Source organism: Onychomys torridus, chromosome 3 (assembly GCF_903995425.1).
Source record: "Onychomys torridus chromosome 3, mOncTor1.1, whole genome shotgun sequence".
In the NCBI taxonomy this organism is placed as follows: domain Eukaryota; kingdom Metazoa; phylum Chordata; class Mammalia; order Rodentia; family Cricetidae; genus Onychomys; species Onychomys torridus.
Window position 1 is genome coordinate 148,793,192 of NC_050445.1, and position 22,441 is coordinate 148,815,632.

At 41.5% G+C, this 22,441-nt stretch overlaps 1 protein-coding gene across 3 annotated transcripts in view; it reads right to left on the reverse strand.

Annotated features, from left to right (window-relative positions):
- The window catches only part of Eps8 (epidermal growth factor receptor pathway substrate 8), a 172,736-nt gene that overhangs the window by 144,045 nt on the left and 6,250 nt on the right, over positions 1 to 22,441 (reverse strand). Inside the window, exon 2 of one of the 3 annotated variants that reach the window (XM_036180596.1) lies at positions 18,979 to 19,013. The exons of the other annotated variants lie outside the window; for them this stretch is intronic. The gene's annotated coding sequence lies outside the window, so the exon portion shown is untranslated. The remainder of the gene's footprint in view (positions 1 to 18,978; positions 19,014 to 22,441) is intronic. 3 annotated transcript variants of the gene reach the window in all.

The window sequence follows — 22,441 nt, forward strand, 5'->3', positions numbered from 1 at the left end:
AATAAAATTTGGGATTTAAAAAAGTCTAAGTGAATTTGCCACTAGAAATACAAATCAGACAAAGTGGTGCCTTACCCCTTCTTTATCAGAGAAATAAAGATCTGTGGTTCTTATCGGCAGAACAAAATCGAAAAGTCTTACTTAATGATGCATTTTATTCAGTCAAATAACAGGAACTGTAAAGCAGGGTTTGTCCTGGGCTGGAGAGATAGATGTTCTGTGGGTTGCAGACTTAACTCCAGTTAAGGGAGAGACCGTCTTAAAAACTGAGATATAAGGACTGAAGAGATATCTCAGTGGATAGAAGCACTTCCTGCTCTTGCAGAGGACCTGAGTTTGGTTCCCAGAACCCACACCATGGGTGGTACATACACACATGTGGCATACACCACAGACACACACATAAAAATAAATTGGTTAGCCAATACCACATGAACCGTCCTGAGACCATGTACATACAAGAACACTAAACAGACTCAGTAGGTTGTATTTAGATATCTATGTGCATATAACAGTAGTAATTACAGAAAAAGGATCCACAAATCTAAGGCAGAAGGGTGGGAGTGGTAGGGGCTTAAGGTGGAAGGTATGTAATTATATTTTAATTTTTAAAATTGCCAAAAAATAATTTGGATAAGAAAAAGCACCTCATATGATATTCTGAAAGAATAAAAACATTATTTAAAATACAAAAATAAATTTTAAAAATAAGGTGGAAAGTAATAAGGAAGATATCCAAAGTCAAGGTCTAGCTTCCACATTCACATGTACCAGTGTGTGTACACACATGCACAAGGACATACACATAGGATGGATAATTTTATATGGTATAGAAATAAATGTTGACAAGTAACTGCAGAAGATAGTCCTGTTCAAAATTAAAATTCCCTTTATTTTACTCCTTATTAGCAAAAAAGAATATTTTTTATTGATCATAGGGAGATCTGGTTGCCATTACCTTAACCAACTAACCCATCACCACTAATAATAGTCACCCTGATGTTTACTGACTAATATTGTACTTTTGGCAAAATCGGTTAACATGCATTATTTGTTTACTATTGAATCAAAAAATCCCCAGTTCTTCCAAGTTTGGAAAAATGGTTATTTATTAGCTCTCTGCTCACAGAGATCCTGACAGTCCTCGGCAGGTACACCTCGTCTGTTCCACCAAGGGTTAGACCCAAGTGAAAGAAGTGAATGCTAGGAGACAGAATCACCCTCCTGGCTGTCAGTGCAGGGTCTTCATCTACCTTCCCACAGCCTGGACATCCTCACAGTGCGGCTGTAGGTAAGAAAGGCCTGTCGTACATCCCAGTGGATGACTGCACCCCCTGTCAGCTGTCACAAGTCCTTGCCCGCATCCAGGGTGAGCGGCAAGTCCTCCCTTCTCGATTGGAGCGGGTGTCAGTCACACTTTAAAAGGATGTGGCTGGGCTAACTGTATTAGTGCAGTTATCTTTGCAAAGGAAACTGCCACAATCTAAATTGAATTCATGATGAAACAAGGCCCATCCAAATGCAGAACATTCAACCAGACAACTGGACTGACCTTGTCAAAACACTGACTCCATGGAAGACAGAAAGAATGAGGAATGTTCTAGATCTGTCCAACAGAACTTTCTGTGATAATGGAAACAGGCTATATTCGTACAGTCCTACCGGGTAGCCATTTGCCACACGTGGACAGTGAGCACTCAAAATGTGACTGCTGTGACTAATGAACACAGTTTTCAATTTCACTAAGTTCCAATCAATTTCTGTTTAAATGGTCCCAAGTGGCTAGTAGATACCACACTGGACATCACTGATAGAGACTAAAGGAGGCCTGTCCTGAAGAGACCACAAACAAACGCTAATGCCTTTGCCTTGGAGAGGTGCTAGCACAAACACACAAAACACGGCAACTTTCACATGACTGAGGAAATTCCAAAATGGCTTCCATAGTTAATGTCTGCACTGAATCTATATATTAAGAATTTTGAGCAAGAAGAGTTGGATAGTAATTATATCAAACAAGGTCCTTGTTTGTAGGAAGTGTACAGTGAAGAAATGCCTAAGAGCCTGCTGTTTACTACCAAATGCCAAAAGTGGAGGAGAAAGTATATATAGAGAGACACACATATACTGTGAGAAGAGAATGCAAATGTGGTGCAATTATTGTGTTTGTTTGGGGGGTTTTGTTTTTCTGTTTTCTTTTGATTTGGGGTTTTGAGACTAGATCTTGCTATGTAGTCCTAGTTGACCTGAAACTTGGAACTCACTATGTGGCCAAGGCTGGCCTCGAACTCACAGCAATTCTCCTGGCACAGCCTCCTAAATACAGGCATAAGCCACCACGCGTGGCCAAATATGAGGAATCTGTATAAAACTGTACTGATCAGCTTTTTCAGACATTAAAGAAATCAAGACACACCACATCTTAATGAAGAGAAACCACAGACTCCCCTATGCTCTGCCTATAGCACTTTTTATATACACTGCATTATCAAGATTAGCTTAATCTTTAATGCTTTATGACTCAGTAGTGCATATCCCCTGGGTTTCTCAGATTTTTTTAAGAACCAACATAGAGCTACCACACACTAAAAATACTCCCAATAAATGTATTTTATCTGGTTGGTTTTTAAAGGAACATCTGCTATGCAAGTTCAAGGAGCAAGTGGTATTACTACCTGCCAACTGAAGTTATACCAGGCCTGGTATATAGCAATCCTCTATCTACATTCACATAATTTTGACCTGAGTCAATACAATCTGATGTTAGGGAATAAAGAAATATATCAGAAAAACCACCTACTGCCTTTAGTATTTACCTATTCAGAAGAATGCCATCATCTACAAACTAAATTTTGGTATGAAAAAGAGTTCTCGAGCTCTTTGAAACCTCACTGCATTTTCATTGTAAAGTGATGGTCAGTGTTAGGAGACTCTCCTGTGTGAGCCAGGACCTGGGCTGGATGACCAATGCCACAGGGGAGAAAAACAAAAGCACTTAAAAACATATTGCTAGACATTTCTGTTATCAGCTTAGCTGTGTTTTAAAACAGAGCATTTATTTTGATTTTGGATTTGGTTTCCCTAGGAAGACAGGTCATGATCATATCTGGATAGAAAACAGGAGCTCCCTGGGTTCAAACACTAAGCCTTCCGAGTTGATTTCCTAAGGCCAAAGTACACAATACAATAGGAGTGTACATCTGGGTCATTTCCAAGCTAAACATAGACCAGCCTGATGAGAGAAGGCAGACATTGACTTTTGCCTTAGTTGCCTAATATAGATCTTTGGGCTAGAGAAGCAGAGAAGGGCAGAGGTGACAAGACAGCAGAGGACCCCTGCTCAGGGCTGTGCTGGCTTCTTAGGGGACCTGCTCCCAGAGAAAGCACAGACACATTTACACTTAACTGGCATTTATAATGTGGGTTGCACTGCTTGCAAGGAGAACATTAGAAGAACAAAAAGCTCTTGGGAGGCTGCCTGCGGCACCATCCTCTCACTAGCCTGTGTCAGAACAGCATGAAATGTCAGTGCAGCTCTTCCATATCACAACAGTATTTGACACAGAGGTAGGAGGAAAAGAACCCCCAAGTACCATTCCACGTAGCCTCCGTTCATTTCTGTTCCTGTAACTTTATCAACACACAAAAAGTTGTCTCCTGAAGTAGCTCTCTCACTGCTATGAAAATATGACTGACTGACACTGTTGTTCATAGCATGTTCACCACTGTATCTGCCTGAAATGGGAATAAAAAACAGGACTCTACCAGGGAAGTTAGAGGTAGCTGGATGAAAGACCAAGAGACAATCTGTTCGAGTCCTCAATCAAGAGACCCATCTATTCAAGTCCTACCAAGTTCCAGGCAAAAGAAAACTAGGAAACATGCCAGGTTCAGAGGAGAAAGGGACATACCAAACAGAAGCTATCAGAACCAGAGACGGGTTCCACGTAAACTGTAAAACCAACGAAAGTTTGAAGACCTTGCCACTCCATGAGTCCAAGACTATGAGTCCTAAAGGTATTTTCTTGACTTGCTAAAACTTCTAGCAAGAAAGATGGCTCAATGGACAATGGCACTCACAGCCAAGCCTAATCATGAGAGCAACTTCTCCTCAGACCTCCATACACAGACCACAGCAGACACATGCGCGCGCGCGCGCGCACACACACACACACACACACACACACACACACACACACATGCACATAAAATAAATAAATATAGTAGATTTTTTAATCTTCTCTGTGAATCAATATCTGAGCCTCAGGAGCAACTGTGTCCTGTTAAGCCATCTCTTCTCAGTCAGTGTTCACATCTGGTGACAATAACTCTAAGCAACTAGATCCTGGAATAATGGGTCAGCCTCAACAGTGTCATCAAACACCCTAACCTCCTCCTCCTTTAAGCGCTCATCTTGAGTAAGGGCCTGAGGTCTTATGATTGTAGGGAGTCAGGTACTGAGACAAGAGGATCAACTTTTCTCAGAAGCTGTCTCGACATCTACTCTGCACTGTCAAGGGCAACTATGTCAGGCTCTATCAACACTGGACACTAACCATTTTCCATTAAGTTGTACTGAGGGGCTGGAGAGATGGCTCAGTAGTTAAGAGCACTTTTTAATCTTACAGAGGACCAGAACTCCATCCCCACATTGGGTGTCTCAGAGTCCCCTGTAACTCCAGTTCTAGGGGGATCTCACAAATACTACATAGAGTAGATCAAATACCAATCTCTAGTATTTAAATATATAGATAATCACAATGATAATTGTGATAAAGTGATGATGATAATGATGATGTTGATGTTGTTGTTGTTGATGATGAAGATGATGATGGTGGTGATGCTGATGTTGATGGAGAAAAACAATGACTTAAGCTAACAGTCTACATGGGCCTGGCAGGTAATGGCAGAGAACAGAAATGCATGAGCTCCTCTGATATTCACTCAAAAAATGACTTTGCACACATAGTTAAAGAGAAAAAATGAGCTGGCTTAAAATATTACACCTGCCAATGAACTAGGTACTGTGGCTTACATCCATTAGTCACTGTTCCAGTACCCAGGAGGCTGAGGCAGGAAGAATGCCATGAGTTCAAGGCTAGCCTGGGCTCCATAGCAAGTATCTAGCCAACCAAGATTACATAAGCCCTCAAAAAATAAATAAAATTATAGCTATATAAGTATCTCTATGATATATATGTTAAAAACACATGCACATATACACCCATATGTGCATGTGTCTATGTGTATATGTATGTATATACACATCATATGTATATGTGTAGTACATATATGTGTGTGATGTATATGTGTGTATGAATATGCATGGGTATATGATATATACATATATGTGTATTATGTGTATATGATGTGCCTGCTAACAAGTCTACCAAACAGGAGGAAAGGAAGACACAAAAAGAGCCACAGCATTCAGTCCGAACTGTTTCACACATTAAGTCCATAGAAACAGACAAATGAGTGTTACTGAGGTCTGTTTGCTAATAGAATTTTGTATCAAAAGAAACTTTTTTTGTTTCTGCTATAAAACTTATGAGCATGCTTTATGTCCTAAACTATACTGGGCTGTACACAAAACAAATACATAAATAAAAAGAACAGTATGAAACAAATCCCTTCTCTAGAACATAGTTACTGAACAGAGGGCACAGAGGTTCACAAGATCCACCTACTCGGTCTAATAGTGTTTCTGGGTTCTGGGTTAAAGGCCCTACCTTTCCAATACATCAAAATGAGGTTACTAGTGCCCAGCATCCAACACTCCATGTCTCTCTGACCTGTGGTATTCACTGTAATGAGGGAATAAAAATGATGGGAGGCCAGATCTCTCCTTCCAATACTGCCTCTCTATCAGAGCCCTCAGTTGTCAGTTTTAGGTTCCCCAGAAGTAAAAATAGTTTCAAGTCGGAAAAAAGTTTTATAGAACTGACTCTCTCCAGAGAACAGAGAATCTCTTTATTTTACTTTTTTAAAATTTATTATCTTATTATAATACATCCCAACTGCAGATTCCCCTCCCTGCATTCCTCCCAGCTCTTTCCTCACCTCCCCTTTCCTCCAGATCCACTCCTCCTCTGTTTCCCTTCAGAAAAGAGCAGGCCTCTTGGGGAGAGCCACTGAACATGGCATAACAAGATGCAATAAGACAAGGTACAAACCCTTATATCAAGGCTGGGCGAGACAACCCAGTAGGAGGAAAAGGGTCCCAAGAGCAGGAAAAAGAGTCAGAGACACCCCCACTCACACTGTCAGGAGTCCCACAAAACACCAAGCCAAACCATAACATAAATCAGAAGACCTAATGCAGACCCATGCAAGCTCAGTGATTGTTGCTTTAGTCTCCGGGATCCCTGGGAACCCTGTTTAGTTGATTCTGTATTCAGTGTTCCCAGATAATCTTTGTGAAAGAGCTTCATGGACTCTTTTGCTGGTGGTTGTCACCATACAAATGAAATTTGCACTCAATTTTGAGCAATGTAAAGAAATGGCAAATTAGAATCTTGTTACTCTCCCATCACTACTGAGAACTGATTGCAATAAAAACCACGGTTTTCTACACCACGGGATCTGGAGGGTCTTGGAGAGTCCCACTCAAGAGTTCCAACAGTCATTGCTGAACAGCCCTGTGAGCAGGCAACGGTTGACTGAAGAACCTAAGAGGAGAGACACTCAGGTAACAGCTGCCTGACAAGTTACACAGAGCTGGAGGCTCCACCCACCATTAGCACAGGAGAACGGAAAGGTCGGTTCTCCATATGTTGTTACAGAATCGCCAGCTGCTTGGGTGAACAAGAAAAAAATGAGTTTTTCAGTGTTGAGTGAGTGCCTAACCACACACCTGAACACAGGAGCAAAGGTTCCCACCTCGCCTGCACGGGTGGCAAGCTAACACTAAATGCCATGGCCACCTGTCACCGGAAATCACCTTAACAGTGGCATCAGGGAGGCTTGACACCACAATGAGAACAGATACAGGGAGGGGACTGTAACATTTAAAATTCCCTGTGTTTAGACACCTTTTGATCTGATGGGAAAAGAAAAGAAAAAAAAAGTCAAAGAACCCCATTTTAATCAGACCATCCTTTCATCAGCATACTATAAACGAAGTCAAAATCCTGTGGACATGCAAAACATACCATAAGAGCCATTCATGGTTGTAGTGACAAACAATTCTCTTACAAAATGTTTAAATTCTTCTATATTTAAATTCATTTTAAACAAAAAAATGTTTAAAGAAATATCCCCTATCTTTTTCCACATATTCCCCAGTCAAACCTAACATCTCTCCTTGTGGTACACAAAATCCCATTCTATGTTCTATTAGCCAACACTGCATGAAATTACCCCAAGAACTTCTTCTACTGAGTGTCTTAGCCAGTATAGACTGATGTGCGGTTAACAGCAGCACACAAACAGGTATAGTCAGGCATCATTAACACAAAATAGCAATTCTACTCTGGAAATGTTACCAACAAACTCTCACTGATCCAAACACAGGGCCTGGAGAGATGGGCAATAAGGGCACTTGCTGCTCTTCCAAAGGACCTGACTTCAGTTCCCAGCAACCATGACATGGCTCACAACTGCCCAGAACTGCAGCTCCCTCTTTTGCACTCTGTGGGCTCACAGATACATACACATGCCCAGTAAGTAAAACTTTAAAGATGATAAACCTTTAAAATAAGTGCCACATTTGGTATACATACACACACATACACATATAAATATATGTGGATGAAAAAGAACAAATAAGCAATTAGCATTTTCCAGGACATATTTAGAGTTATTCTGAATCTTTGTAAAATAAGCAAACCAACATAAGTTATTAATCAACTTTGAAAAGTTCACACAAATATGGAATGACACTAATACTGTCAACTATTAAACTGAATATTTCTTTAAAATGCATTATTACATCTGAAGAAGCAAAATTTAGTTTAAGACATAACTATCAGATGCATTTGTGACTGACAATAATCACTTTGGAATGATCCCACATGTCCTGAGAGCATCAAGACCCACTGAACTGCTCCCAAACAATGAGCTCTCTAAATAGCAACCACATTCCCAGTGCTTGGTCTGATGCTTACGCCAGAGAAGCTGATTACAGAGCAGAATCCACTGAATAAGCGCAAAAATTGCCTGATGTGTCTGACCAAAGCCACATTTTATTATTTTTTGCATTTAGACATGTTTTATTCTTAGCAGCTGAATAATATCCAAGATGGTTTCAATGTTATCATTATGGACAATTTTCACATTTTAATTGGGCTTTATTCATCAGAAAAGATTGGGAATCACCTACAAATGCCCTAGTAGAAAGCAGTCACTCTAGTTTGCATTCCCATACAAAACAGTGCAAAACCATTCATTAAAAGTTGAGAGGGGGGATAGATAACACAATTCATACTTAAAATATTGATAACTGCAACGGTAAAGACGAGTTGCTAAAGCATGCATCCGAGGCTCTTCTTCTCAGGGCTGGCCCAGGCGGTCACCAGAAAGATCTCAATGTCTTACTCCTAAGCTGGTTTCTATAGGAACTTGACCAACGTCTGGCCTCTGCTGACAGGGACATGCAGAAAGGAGGGTAGGAGTTGAAAGGCTCTCTTCTTCAGTAACTCCTTATTAAGAGTTTGGTTCTGAGGAGAGTGAGTTACAAAGCAGTTGAAAGCGACGATTTACTTATAAACCCTGGGAGACGTCAAAGAGGATGAGCATAGCTCACACTTGAAAGAAGAGAACTTGAAAAACCAGGCACGCTTGCCTGCGGGTGTGCCCTCGGTGACGGGGACATGCTCACTGTCGTCTTGGTTAAATTGTTCGTGGTGTTTCTCTTTAGGCTCAGTCTGAACCGTGGCCAGTATTACCGTATTCTTTTTCCAGACCGGGAGCCAGAGAAGTTAAGTGGCACAAATCTCAGGATGGAAGATGCAAGACAAAAATGAACTCACATGTCATTTAACAAACACATATGAATCAAAAGCAAAACCCTATGCCTGTCTCTTGTTCAAGAATTAAAGAAAAACAACAGACAGAAAGGCTTGATGCCCAGCATCAGAGGAGACACTTAAATTCACTGAACATGGTGACATGGGTCTGTAATCCCAGCACTTGGGAAATAGAAGCAGAAGGATGGTGATTCTGAGGGCAGCCTGAGCCAGAACAGTGAATTCGGGGCCAGCCAAGACTACTTAGCCATACCTCATCTCAAAACACTAAAGTGCAAAAAAGGCATTTAATTTACAGCACATGACAGGAATAAACACTATAGAATCCCGAGAAAATGCACTGGGAGGAAGGAGGCGTCAGACAGGAGGGATGGGTCCACAGCGCCAGGCTGGACTCCAAATGCCCATTTCAATTTACAGACGTTGACAAGGCCTGGAAAGGACACACAAGCAGAGGAACTGCAGAGTGAAGCCTGCCAGCGGCATCTGTGGTCAATCAGGACCTGACACTTCCGAACATGGCTTTGGCAAGGCCGACTCAAAACTAGTAATTAAAATAAACTGAAGGGCCGAGACAGACAGAGATATTCAGAAGAAAATATAGTTTAAAAATGATCATAGGGCCCTAAAATGTTGGAAGAAAACTGAAAAGAAGGGACAATGGCAAACGTCAAGTTTTAAGGTGAAAACAACAAGATTTGGCAATAATAGGATGTCAGACAATAGAGATGGAAACAACATGGCCTTCTCATGAGGACAAAATTCTCCCTAGAACTTAACTGTTTCTGAAATTAACTCTCTATAACGGGTTATTTGAGACCAAATTGAAAGTCAACTTCAAAATGTGAAAAAAAAAAATCCTCTTTATCATCTAATAATGAAAAGAAACAAGAGAAACTTCGGAACTAAAAAGGAAATTGGGCCAGTGGATCACCAGGTGAAGGTGTCTGTCACCAAGCCTGATGAGCTGAGTTTGATCCCCAAGAGCCACATAACAGAAGAAAACTGACTCCCACAAGTTGTCCTCTGGCTTCCATGTGAGTGTGAAGCACTGGAAATTACCACAGTTCACAAATTAAATCAGTCTCAGGAAAGCAAATACCATGTTTCCTCTCATTTGGGAATCCATGGTTAGATAGAAAGCCATGGTTGTATATATCACATGAAAGTAGAAGAAAATAGTCTGAGGGAGATATGGGGAGAACAGGAGGGTAGGGGGTGGGGAGGGAGAACAGGGTCCCAGAACACTATATACACATACGGAAACGGGCGTGTGAAATGCAGTACTGTGCACAATGAATAGACTCCAATAGAACAGTTACATTTTCTGTACTCTATTTTTAGGCTTCCAAAATGGATTAGTGAAAATGGATCTGGAAGTCATCCAAGAGGCTATGGAAACACAAAACGCAAGTGTCACCTGACCTGATGGTAACTCTCCTTTTCACCTCCAGGCATTAAGCCACTGAGCGGAAGAGTAAGCCACACTCAAGCATGAGGGTACAAATGCGGAGGAATAAAGGCTCAAAACGCAGCAGCTAAACAGGCTGTGGTGTCCTTGCAAGTTCCCTTCCAGACGCTCTCAGAAAGAAACCAAGGTATACTTCTTGTTTTCCTACCATGCTTTGTTGACAGAAAGACAGAGTGTCAGAACTGCCGACAGCAGAAGCCAGCCGAAGCGTCCATTCACTGAACACACGTCCAGACAAAGCCTGAGTAGAGGCTGTGCACCCTGCATTGTGCCAAGGCACAAAGGAGACAAAAGGTTATTCAGATACCTCCTCCACCCACTTCTAGACAGGTTAGAGAGGAGGTGGGGGAAGCAAATAAGTAAATAAACCATGAGTTGTAACTCAGTAACAAGTTAAGTAAGTATGAAGAAGAGAGCAGTGGCTTCTGGGAAATGATCTTCAAGCTGAGTCTAGGGCGGAGAGTTTGATGATGTTAGCACACAAGATGATGACGTCAGCAAAGAAGAAATTCAAAGCAGAGGGAACAGCTTGTGCAAAGTTACAGAAGAACGGGCTAAGTGTGTTCAGGAAGTTGACATTATTATGGGATCCATGGGTGAAGAGTGAAAGGAGAGCAGGAGATGGGCAAGGCGGGATGTTCAGCAAGGCAGAAACGTGAGTTGACTGGCAGGGAAATGGAGAAATGGCACAAGGTCTGTGGGCCATTGGAAGCAATGGGACTTGGTGATGGCTTGCTGATGGAAGGAACAAATGATGGGTAATGGGAGAAACCCGGGTCTAAGAAAATGCAGACACCTGCCATTGTCATTTGAGGAACAGCAGCTTCACATGGAGCAAAAGGAGTAGGGAGCAGGGCTGGGAAAATGGCCCAAACCTTCTTTGTGGTAATGTGACACCAAGAGGTCTGTTCTGTCTTCGGATCCTGTGAGAAATGAAGGGTCAGCTCTCAGGGAAAAGGCATGGGCTGCAGATAAGAAACTGAGTCAGTGCTGTGATTGAAACAATGTGGGTCTGAAGTCTTCAAGGGTCGTGAAACACACAATGCTACATGAAATGAGGTAAGGCCTGAGTAAATAATCCTAGAAACTTCTCAACTTGTGCATGCTTAGATAATGCATGAATTCATTGACTGAGGGAAGAAAAAGTCTCGTTCCCACCACCCACTGTAGCAGTACCAACAGGTGGTGCTAGAACTTACTGGAGCAGAGCTTCATTCCCATCAGCCTTCAGATACCCATCCTCTCCAAGGAGCAGAGCTTCTGAAATAACATCTACGTGTAGATGGATAAGAGAAGGGTAGACGGGAGCCAGCAACCAGAAGCCTCCAAAGAGCCAAAGGAAAGGGAGACAGCCTTTGAACAATGTAAAGATGGTTACATCATACATTCGTTCAACACAGATCTAGAAAGTACTGTAAACTCTAGATGAGGAGATGCCATGGAGAGCAAACGTGTAAGGTGGACAGTACAGTAAAACTAAGGAAGATGAAAGCTGGCATACCTCTGGTTGGCAACTGAAAATGGTACGGGAGCCATGAACTGAGACACCAGAACTCGTGGGCTGACTAATTTGGAAGAACCAAGGACATGGAGACAGGTCTGAGGTCCTTAGGAAGAACCGTCGAACACAGGAACATGAAGAAAAGAAAATCTATTCCAGAAGAGCAAACTGTCACACCAGGAGACACCAGGAGCTTTCTGTACACCTAGACTTGTTTACATGAAAGAAAAGTAACATGTTAAACCAACTCCGATCACAACAGACAGAGGCTTAAGATTTTAAAATTACCTTAAAATATTATTCATCTTAATTATCAAGAACTCTCTTGTCTATAGCTCAAAACCAGAAGGTAATTCTTAGACCATAGAACTACAGTCATCCTCGGAGGTCAAGGAAGGAATAGACACTTGGAAGTTTGGTAGTAAAGATGTGCATAGTTACAAGTCTCTGCTGGAAGGGAGACAAGATAAATGCTCACACGTGGCTCAACAGCCCCTTCAAGAAAGAGTGAAAAGGAATAAGAAAGTCTTAGAGGTGGGAAAAGAGTCGTGATGTGATAGGAGTGTATAAATATTCCAAGTACAAATGCTTTTGAGAAAGAGCAGTGATTCAAATCCATCTAACTGCCAGTCTGTGCCCATTTTATACCAGCTAATGACCTCAATGTAGCATTATTCTAAGAGAAAACATGACATGAACCAAATGTGTGTGAAGAAGAAAGATGTGCTTATGTGCATTAGCAGACACAGGGAAGCCACTAGAAATCAGTGTCCAAACAAGAGTTATAATTCTGATCAGGGCCTATCTTCCATGCCATTTCATCATGAAGGCTATAAAATCTCAGTGGAAATCCATTACATGGATTTACTAATACTTTTTGAATGAAAAAAGCACTTTATCATATTTGGATAATTGAGCAATTGTCAAATAAATTTACTACAAATGAGAAGTAAAGAAATGACCGCACCATTCCCCCAGAGCATCTACACACAACTTTGTCCATTTATTTGTCCTATTTAGGCTCAATTTCATTTTATCTTATTTTATTGTTACTTTTTTTTTCCAGAGCTGAGGACTGAACCCAGGGCCGAGCGCTTAGCGCTCTACCACTGAACTAAATCTCCAAACCCTTATTGTAACTTTTTTCCCTTTCTTTCTTTTTTTAAAACATCCTCTTTGTTTCCTAGTGAGAAAGACCTGGAAAGGATGTGGATTTGGGGGCGGGGGAGCTGGTAGGTATGATCTGGTAGGAATTAGAGAGAGGGAACCATAATTAAAATATATTGTATGCAAAAAAATCTAGTTTTAATTAAAAAACAAAACAAAAATAAAAATAGAAACTCAGTCTTCAAAAATAACCATTTTAGTTCACCATCAATTCATCAGTTAAATTTTTTCAAAGATCCTACAGTGACAATCAGAGACACAAATGAGGACCAAGCAGAATGAGAACTAATTAATGAATCCCCCCCCTCCCCGTCCCTTACCACAGAGAGGCCTACATGGCACAGGTTTGGCGCCTGAGGAGATGCTTTCTGTAACCATCTCTCTCTTCTCTCCCTTCCTTCCTCAACTGGCAAGCAAGCTAAGAGTGAGGGTTGGAACTCTCCAGCTAGGTGCACAAAGCTTGGGAAATTAGGTCACGGGGTTGCCATGGGGAGTCCAACCATCTGTCTGGCAACGTTGTATGACTTCCGCCTCCCTGTGATACCATGGTTCAATGCCCAGTAGGCAAGATAAGAGAAAGGTTAGGCGAGCTTTCTGTTACAGAGGCCTGAATAGAACCCAGGCACCTCCATCCTCCCACAGCCAACACAGTCAATAAGTCAATAAACGCTCACTTAGAATCTTCTCTATGCACAGGAATGGTTTTTCAAAAGTTCCTTGGCAAACATGATCCAATCCATACTTACAGACAAGAGATAAAAAGAATTGCCGGCCCTGCTACCAAACAATGAAGCTCTTGCAATGCAAATAAAAACGTTTCTGAAATGGACTGTTATGAACCTTTCATCCATAGCAGCTAACTAGAAACACACATGTGCGAAAGCCATTGTGGGGATTGCCTCAACGGTGTGTAATTTAAGAGGTGTGTCCAAAAGGCTTGACTCCCCGTCAATACACTTCATGAGATTTTAGTAAAAGTGAACATGATTTGGAAGTGGGGTGGGGGGCACTTCATAATCTATGGTACCAATACTAGAAAATCAAATACCAGTATTTGGATATTTGACAAGAAAATGTAGATACCAATTAAGGAGGAAAAGAAGCCAGGAAAAGGTTATGATTTACTTTCCATAATTTTGACCACTTACACAGATAATAATGCTCCTTTTTTTAAAAGAAAAATTAATTTTAGTCAAAGGCTCCCTATACACACCAGGCTCACATCAAATTCACATCCATCTTTCTCTCTCAGCTTCCCAAATACTGGGATTATAAATGTGCACCACCATGCCCACATCTTCTTTCATAGTTCAATTCAAGACTCTAGCCAGCCATGATGGTGCACGCTGATGATCCAAGCACTTGAAAGGTGGAAGTAGGAGGAGTAAGAAGAGGTCAAAGTCATCCTTGGCTGCTTCACAAAGTTAAAACCAGCTACAATTCAGTGCGCATGTGAGTGCTGGGGTGCTCTTGCGACTATCCAGCCTGCTGCACCATGCAAGGTACTAAGTCAAGCTTTCTACTGAAAACACACACACACACACACACATTCCTAGTTCTCTTCTACAATTCTGTTTTTAAAAATACTGTTTGGGCACTGAGATGGCTCATTGCTGCCAAACCTGAGGACCTCACTTCCATTCTCGAGCCCACACGATGGAAGAGGAGAGCTGATTCCTACAAGTTGTCCTCTGATCTCCACACAGGGGCAATGGCATGCATGTATAAACATATAAAATAATAAATCAAAATAAACACATGTAAAAAAATTTCACCTGTGGTACAGAGTTACACTATAGTGGACAAATAAATATTTTTTTAATATTTAACAAATAAATATTTGTTAAAACAAATAAACAAAAACCACAGCAGACCAAGTGTGGTGGAATACACCATTATTATCAGCACTCCATAGCAGAGGTAGGTGGATCTCTGGACCTCTGTGAGTTCCAGGCCAGCCAGGGCTACATGGTGAGACACAGCCTCAAAAATACAAAACAAAAACAAACAAACAAAAAAGCTTAGCAATGAAATGCTATCTTCTGGACATGACTAGATATCAATCACAGTCATAAATTCAGAACAACTGCACAAAACTTGCACAAGATCCATCCAACCAAATTCCCAGCATCGCTGGGGCACTGCTGTCCAGGCTTCCAGCCTTACTGAAGATGTTGACAGCTGCAAGCTGCAGAGAGAGAGAGAGAGAGAGAGAGAGAGAGAACATGAATCTTTTTTTTAGTATATGGCCACCAGTAGGTTTCCCATACTACAGTGGATGATCCCTCACCCATACACATACAGGTAACACTAAGTAGACTTAGTGGGTTATTAAAAAAAAAAAAAAAAGGAGGGGGGTCATAAAGTTGGGAGGTGCCACATTGGGAGGGTCTTAAGAGAAGTTGGAAGGGAGAAATGGATAGATAAGACCATGTTTCTTTATAAACATGTATGAAAGTCTCAAGATTAAAGAAAAATGAATATTAAAAAAACTTAGCAAGAGTATTTAGAAAGTTAGATGATGCTGATGGACTAGAGTTAAAAGCCTTTAAATTTTTTTGCCAGATGAACTCATTCTGTGGGTCTGAAAAGCTAAAGTGTGTCCTCCACCCTCTGTAGAAACCTAGATGCTCCTGTACACTGGAAGGGGAAAAGCAGCAGCAGCAGCAGGCTTGGGTCAGCTAACCTGGAAAACCACCCCAGATTCCCATCCACATTCTCCGGAATTCACACAAAGCAAGACTAGCTTCCTGGGGTGAGTGAGCACCCTTTACTCCTAATGCGCCAAACACAATCAGTGTCCGCACTGGCCTCATAAATACTCAGAAATAGCAAGATGTTATGTTTTCCAAGGACAACTAAGTCCATGCTTGGAACTCAAAGCACCTTTATTTGTCTTTATTTACCAAAGAAATATTTAATATAGTCTTATATCAAATAATATACTGTTTCTTACAACATATAGTCAAAGTGCCTAGACAGCCTAACAACAGTGCAATAGAGTAAAACTGGCTTTGGGTTTGTATGTCTCTGTCTCTCAGATTCTACCGTCAGTCTTTACCCAACCATTACCACTTGAACCACTGATACAGAATCCTATTTAAACTTTTATATTTCAAGATAGTAATAGCTTGATCATACCCTGGAAACCATAAAATAACACAAAACATATATCTACTGGATTAATTCACTCCATATCTATAGGTCTTCTACATGTCGGTCTATCGAGAGCTGACAAAATCATGCTTCAACTGTTCCATTAACTCTCTGGTCTAGAGAGAAAATAGAACTAACCACAGATAAAAGATACAGGAGTAGGAAGCAAGTCCTGGAGGTAAGATAACTCACCACTCTTGTTTGAAAACCCTTTCCAACATCGTGGAGCATCCTCTTATATTATATAATCCAGAGAGAGAGAGAGAGAGAGAGAGAGAGAGAGAGAGAGAGAGAGAGAGAGAGAGAGAGAGATCGATTTAAATTCTATAATCCCTTACAGTGATAAAGGATTCCTATACAAGTTGTATACACACACACACACACACACACACACACACACACACACACACACGCGCGCACACAGAGTAGATGTTTCTAATTAGCATAAAAACTGAATGGTACAGAGATTCATTCTGGAGACCAGATGGCAGTGCAATCTCACCACTGGAAAGGCATAGGTGAGCAGATCTGTGTGGCAAGAAGGCCAGCCTGGCAAATATAGCAAGTTCCAGGCCAGCCCAAGCTCTGTAGTGAGAACCTGTCTTGAACATACAAAATCTATTCTGGTTAAAGCACCATTCACACATATATGCTAGATGGGATTTAACTTGTCATAATGAGATTTTGCTATTTTCAAAATAACCTCTTTACCACACAGTAAGATTTACAGTGACAGGGGCTTCAGTCACTCCTCTGTTTCAAGCCTTCTTAGCTGCCTAAACATGACCCTGTCTGCCACAACCACCATTTATTCAGATAAGCCACCTTTATTCAGATGGCCTACTCTGTGACCAGGGTCTCAGCAGAAAGAGGTGAGCAGTAAAGGGACGATATCAAAGCTAGGAAAATGACACTTTCAGCTGCACTTACCTGAGGGTTGAAGAGGCTGCCAGAGGTGGGGCTGGAGGAAAGCGTTGAGTGGGAGCCCACACAGTCATCTAGCAGCTTCAAGATTGTTAGAGGACCATTTTCTTTTTGTTTGTTTGTTTGCTTTTAATTTTATAATTTAATTTAATTTTACGTATCAGCCACGGATTCCCCTGTCCTCCCTCCTGCTGCCCTCCCCACTCTCCCCCTACCCCCCCCCCCATTCCCATCTCCTCCAGGGCAAGGACTCCCCTGGGGATTCAGCTCAGCCTGGTAGATTCATTCAGGGCAGGTCCAGTTCCCTCCTCCCAACACCAAGGCTGAGCAAAGTGTCTCAGCATAGGCCCTAGGTTCCAAACAGCCAGCTCATGCACTAAGGACAGGTCCTGGTCCCACTGCCTGGGGGCCTCCTAAATCATTCAAGTTAATCAACTGTCTCACTTATCCAGAGGACCTGATCCAGTTCCGTGGGGGCTCCCCAGCTATTGGTTCATAGTTCATGTGTTTCCACTAGTTAGGCTGTTTGTCCCTGTGCTTTTTCCAATCATGGTCTCAACAATTCTCGCTCATACAATCCCTCCTCTCTCTTGCCGATTGGATTCCCAGAGCTCCACCTGAGACCATTTTTTTTTGCCAGACCATGAACACAGCAAGGCTTAAGAAAAAGAGGAAATGTGAAATGTTGCTAAGTGCAAAGATGTTGGAGCAAACGGTGCTGAAACTTTAAACTTTATCTGGTTTTTAAAAAATGTAAAAAATTAAAGTAAGATAAAAAGAAATATGATGTTCCGGTCCACCCCGTAATTTTACAAAGACAATAAATACACTAATGTACCAAAAAAATGAACCCAAGGATTCCTAAACTTCAGTGAAGTTTTATGTTGTATTTTGTGTGTGTGTTTATTTCACGTGTGTGTTCATGCGCCTGTGCACATGTATGTAACACAGTGCCCAGGTGGAGGTCAGAGCACAACTCAGGAGAGTCACTTCTCTCCTTCTCTCATGAAGGTCCCAGGACTTGAACTCAGGTCATCCAGCAGCCCTGGCGGCAAGCACCTTCACCTTCAGAGCCATCTCACCAGCCCCTTGTCCACTTTCATTCACTGTTGTTCAAGCTTGGCTTCACACACTACTCATTTAAAAGCAGAAGTGGCAATAATTTAGGCAAATCCATGAGTTGATTCACATAAAAATCTGCCAAGAGTCATTTTGCTTAAGTAAAGCAACCCAACACGTGTTCTCCAGTCACACGCATCAGCCCCGCAGCTTTACGTGAGTGAGGATCGGGTGAATAACATGACAAGAATCGGCCCCATGGCCAGACTTTTATCACAGAAAGAATCCCATTGCTTTTCAATTATTCAAGATCTAGCAAAGCCCCAAAGAAGAGCTACATGAGGAATGACTAACACAATGGTCCCTGTTGATTACAAGTCTCTCGGTGGATAAAACGTGTAAGCTTGTGTAAGTGTGTGTGAGAGAAAGAGTGTGTGAGTGTGTGTGTGAGTGTGTGTGTGAGTGTGAAAGAGAGAGCCCGAAAGGGGCTACAGTTTACAGTACTGAAAATGGATTCCACAGGAGCATTTCTGATGACACAGATAAACACAATAGAGCCATAAAAGTTTTTAAGACACACTGGAAAGAGGGCTGGAGATTACTCATGTGTGTACAGGCACACAAAGCTGAGCACACTGTTACTGGGACGAACATCAATGCAGTAACAAACGTATCTCCCACATATGAACAGTCAAATGCAGAGTTTGCATAGGTTGGCAGAAGATACTCACTGAATTTCAAGATGTCTAGGCCCCTCATCCGGCCTCTAGAGAAAGCAGAGCAGATTTTTAAATGTGACAGACCTTTGCTCACAGTACAGGTAAGCATATTTTCTCTATCTTAAGTCAAGCCTGGCAGTGGTGGACCACACCTTTAATCCTAACACTAGGGGAGGCAGGGGCAGGCAGATCTCTGAATTCAAGGTCAGCCTGGTCTACAGAATGGGTCCCAGGATAGCCAGGGCTATACAGAAAAGCTGTCTCGAAAAATAAATAACACACACAAAAAAAAATCAATGTTAGTGAGTTGGTGCAGTAGTTAAAGGTGCTTGCTGCCAAGCCTAAAGACTTGAGTTCAATCCCCAGAACCTACGTGGTGGAAGGAGAGAACCAACTCCAGAAAGTTGTCCTGTGATCTCCAAACACACACTGCTGTGCAAACACACATGCACGCACACACACACACACACACACACACACACACACACAAATAAATGTAATTAAAAATTTTAAGGTGAGGCACATAAAACCACCATATTGTATATTTTTCTAAACTCACCATCACCCCTGAATGACAGAACTATTATAGAAAACTAGAATAAAACATATTAAAAGTAGCTGGGTGGTGGTGGTGGTGGTGGTGTACACCTTTAATCCCAGTACTCAGGAGGCAGAGGGAGACAGATCTCTGAGTTCAAGGCTAGCATGATCTACATATTAAGTTACAGAAAAACCAGGGCTACCCAAAGAAACCCTGTCTCAGAAACACACACACACACACACACACACACACAATTATTTTCAAAAGAGACAGACTCATACTTATCTTCCTTCACAGTCTTATTCTTTCATCTAAACTATTTTCAATATCTTAATCTCTAATAAAAATACTATAAATAATTACAATGTTATAAAATATAAATACCAGAGCCATCCAGAAAAAAGAGAGTATTTAATGACTGCAAGTGTATTTCAGACACCAAAAACACTTTGTTCTTCTATTAGACCTACAAACAGCCAACTATATATTCTGAGAATAAAGATTAGCCTAAGCAATATTCTAATGGTATGAGTATAACATTTTCTAAATAAAACTAAATTCAAACAGCCTTCTGTAAGAGACTTTAGAATGCTTTTATTTCCCTTTTAAATATAAACTTCTTTCTTTTGATCATTATTTTTTTTCTTAAACTTTTTCTTCTCTTATATTAAAAACATAGTTTTCAACAATCAATATCTGACCTCTTATCAAATACTCAAATACATAGGTCATTTAACAAATAACCTTGGTACACTCTTCGATACGATGGTCCGACTCTGAGAGAACGTGTTCCTTGCTCTGGACCAGCTGGAAAAGGGCTGAAAGGTCCTTTGTCACCAGTTACATCCTTAAGTTGCTCAGCCATTAATTAGAAGAATGCTTTGACACAAACTCCCCAATTTAATGTTCTTAAGAAGTCTACCGTCACTGAGGATGACAGAACTGAGAAGCACGCATTGCTACAGAAAGCCCTGTGGTTAGAAGAGGGGACACAGAGCATTCTTCAATAGCCTTGAAGCTCCCAATCTTCGATACTGCAGTGTAATGAATAGTCTCACACTGCTGGACATGAAGATGGAGTACAACCAGCTGTCTAGCCCTCTGTCAGCTCTGGGTGTGAGAATGTCCATAGTTCCCACCACACCTATCACTTTGACACACTCAACACTGTCTGGCTAGAATGCCCAGGAGGCCTACCCAGGACACTCACTCTTGGCCTCCAAAAGTCACCCAATGGGCCATTTCTGATGTCCTTGGCCACAGGGTAGCCTCTCCTTTTTTACTATACACTGGAAAGAATACACACATGTACTCACACACATACACACATAGGCACGCACACTCTCCTTTCCACTTACCATCTTCCATAACTATTACATTGAATAAGTACTACCATTGTTCACACCCTGAGTGTGTGCCCCACAGGATGTGAAGAGCCTAATTAGATACTGTGAGGACAGAGCTGAAACTCAGATCCTTAACACCAAGAAGCTCAGAATTCAAAGAAGGACAGGAACAAAAGAATAACTAGCTACTTCTACCATTCTGTGTTTCATTTTTCCTAATCCCCCAGTTTCCTCATTAAGAGAACCTATACTTTATAAACACATTCCAATTCCACACACCTCTCTGTCAGTGGGATGTAAATCAGAAAACTGAAAATACTCTCTCGGATCTCAAATACACCATCTAATGAGTCATCCTCATTTAACACGTACAGGCAGGCCTGATGACCTTAGTCCAATCTCCAGAAACCTCAGGACGTGAAGAGAGAACTGGCTCTGACATCCACATGTCACCACAGCACGTGCATGTATTCCATCTCCCACATACACAAACAAGTGCATTAAATGTAGGAAAAAAAAAAAGAGGGATTGAAAGTGAAAAAGAGGTAGTCTTGAATTTTCAAATATGACATAAACCATGAGATTGATACATTTACTTTATCAAATTTAAAACCCAGTGCTTAGAGGATGGCTTTGCCAGTAAAACACTTGTACTTCAAGTGTGAGGAGTGGAGTTCGGTCTCCAGAGCAAAGAATATAAAGGAAAAAGAAAGGCAGGCCTGTCCATGTGCACCTGGACCCGCAGCGCCAGGGAGACAGAGAAAGGAAGGTCCTTGGAGATCCACGGCTAACCAGTCAAGCTTGACTTGTGAGACCCTGTCTCAAAAGAGATAGACAAGGTTCCTGAACGTAAGAGCTTACATGTGCTCTTGCTCTGGCCTCCACACACAAGCATGCATCTGATCACACACGTACCCACATGCATGAACACACACAAATGCGTGTAAAATTTTTTAAGCATCTAGCTAGCTGGTTCATACCTGCAACCCAGCACTCAGACAGCTGCAACATGAGGATCACCATGAGTTTGATCCAGCCTGTATTATATAGCAAGTTCTGACCGTCCTAAACGACAGTGAGACCCTGACTTAAAGACAACAAAAAGACAAGAATCAAGCAACTCCTCTGGCAAGAGAATAAGAACATTAGACAATCTAGAAGAAAATATTTGCAAAACACATTTGAAAGGCGTTAATATAGAAAACACAGTTTTACAAAACTCTTGGGGGCTAGAGAATAAATCAGCAAATATTGGGCATATATAAGGTTCTCTCCATCACTGAAAAAAAAAAAGTTGTTCTTTAATTTTAAACCTTTTAACCCTCCTAAAACTGTACACAATATTTTTAAAAACTCCTTAAGAAGTAGGCAAAAGGTGGGCTCAGCAATTAAAATGAGTTTTGCAGAGTGTCTGAGTTCAATTCCCAGCACCCACACTGAGCTGCAGGCAACCACATGTAACTCCAGATCCAAGGGATTGATGCCTCTGGCTTCCACAGGCACCTGTCCTCAGGCACATATCCACACCCAGACACACAGACACACAGACAAGATTTAAATAGTAAGAAATAATGCTTTAAAAAAGTAG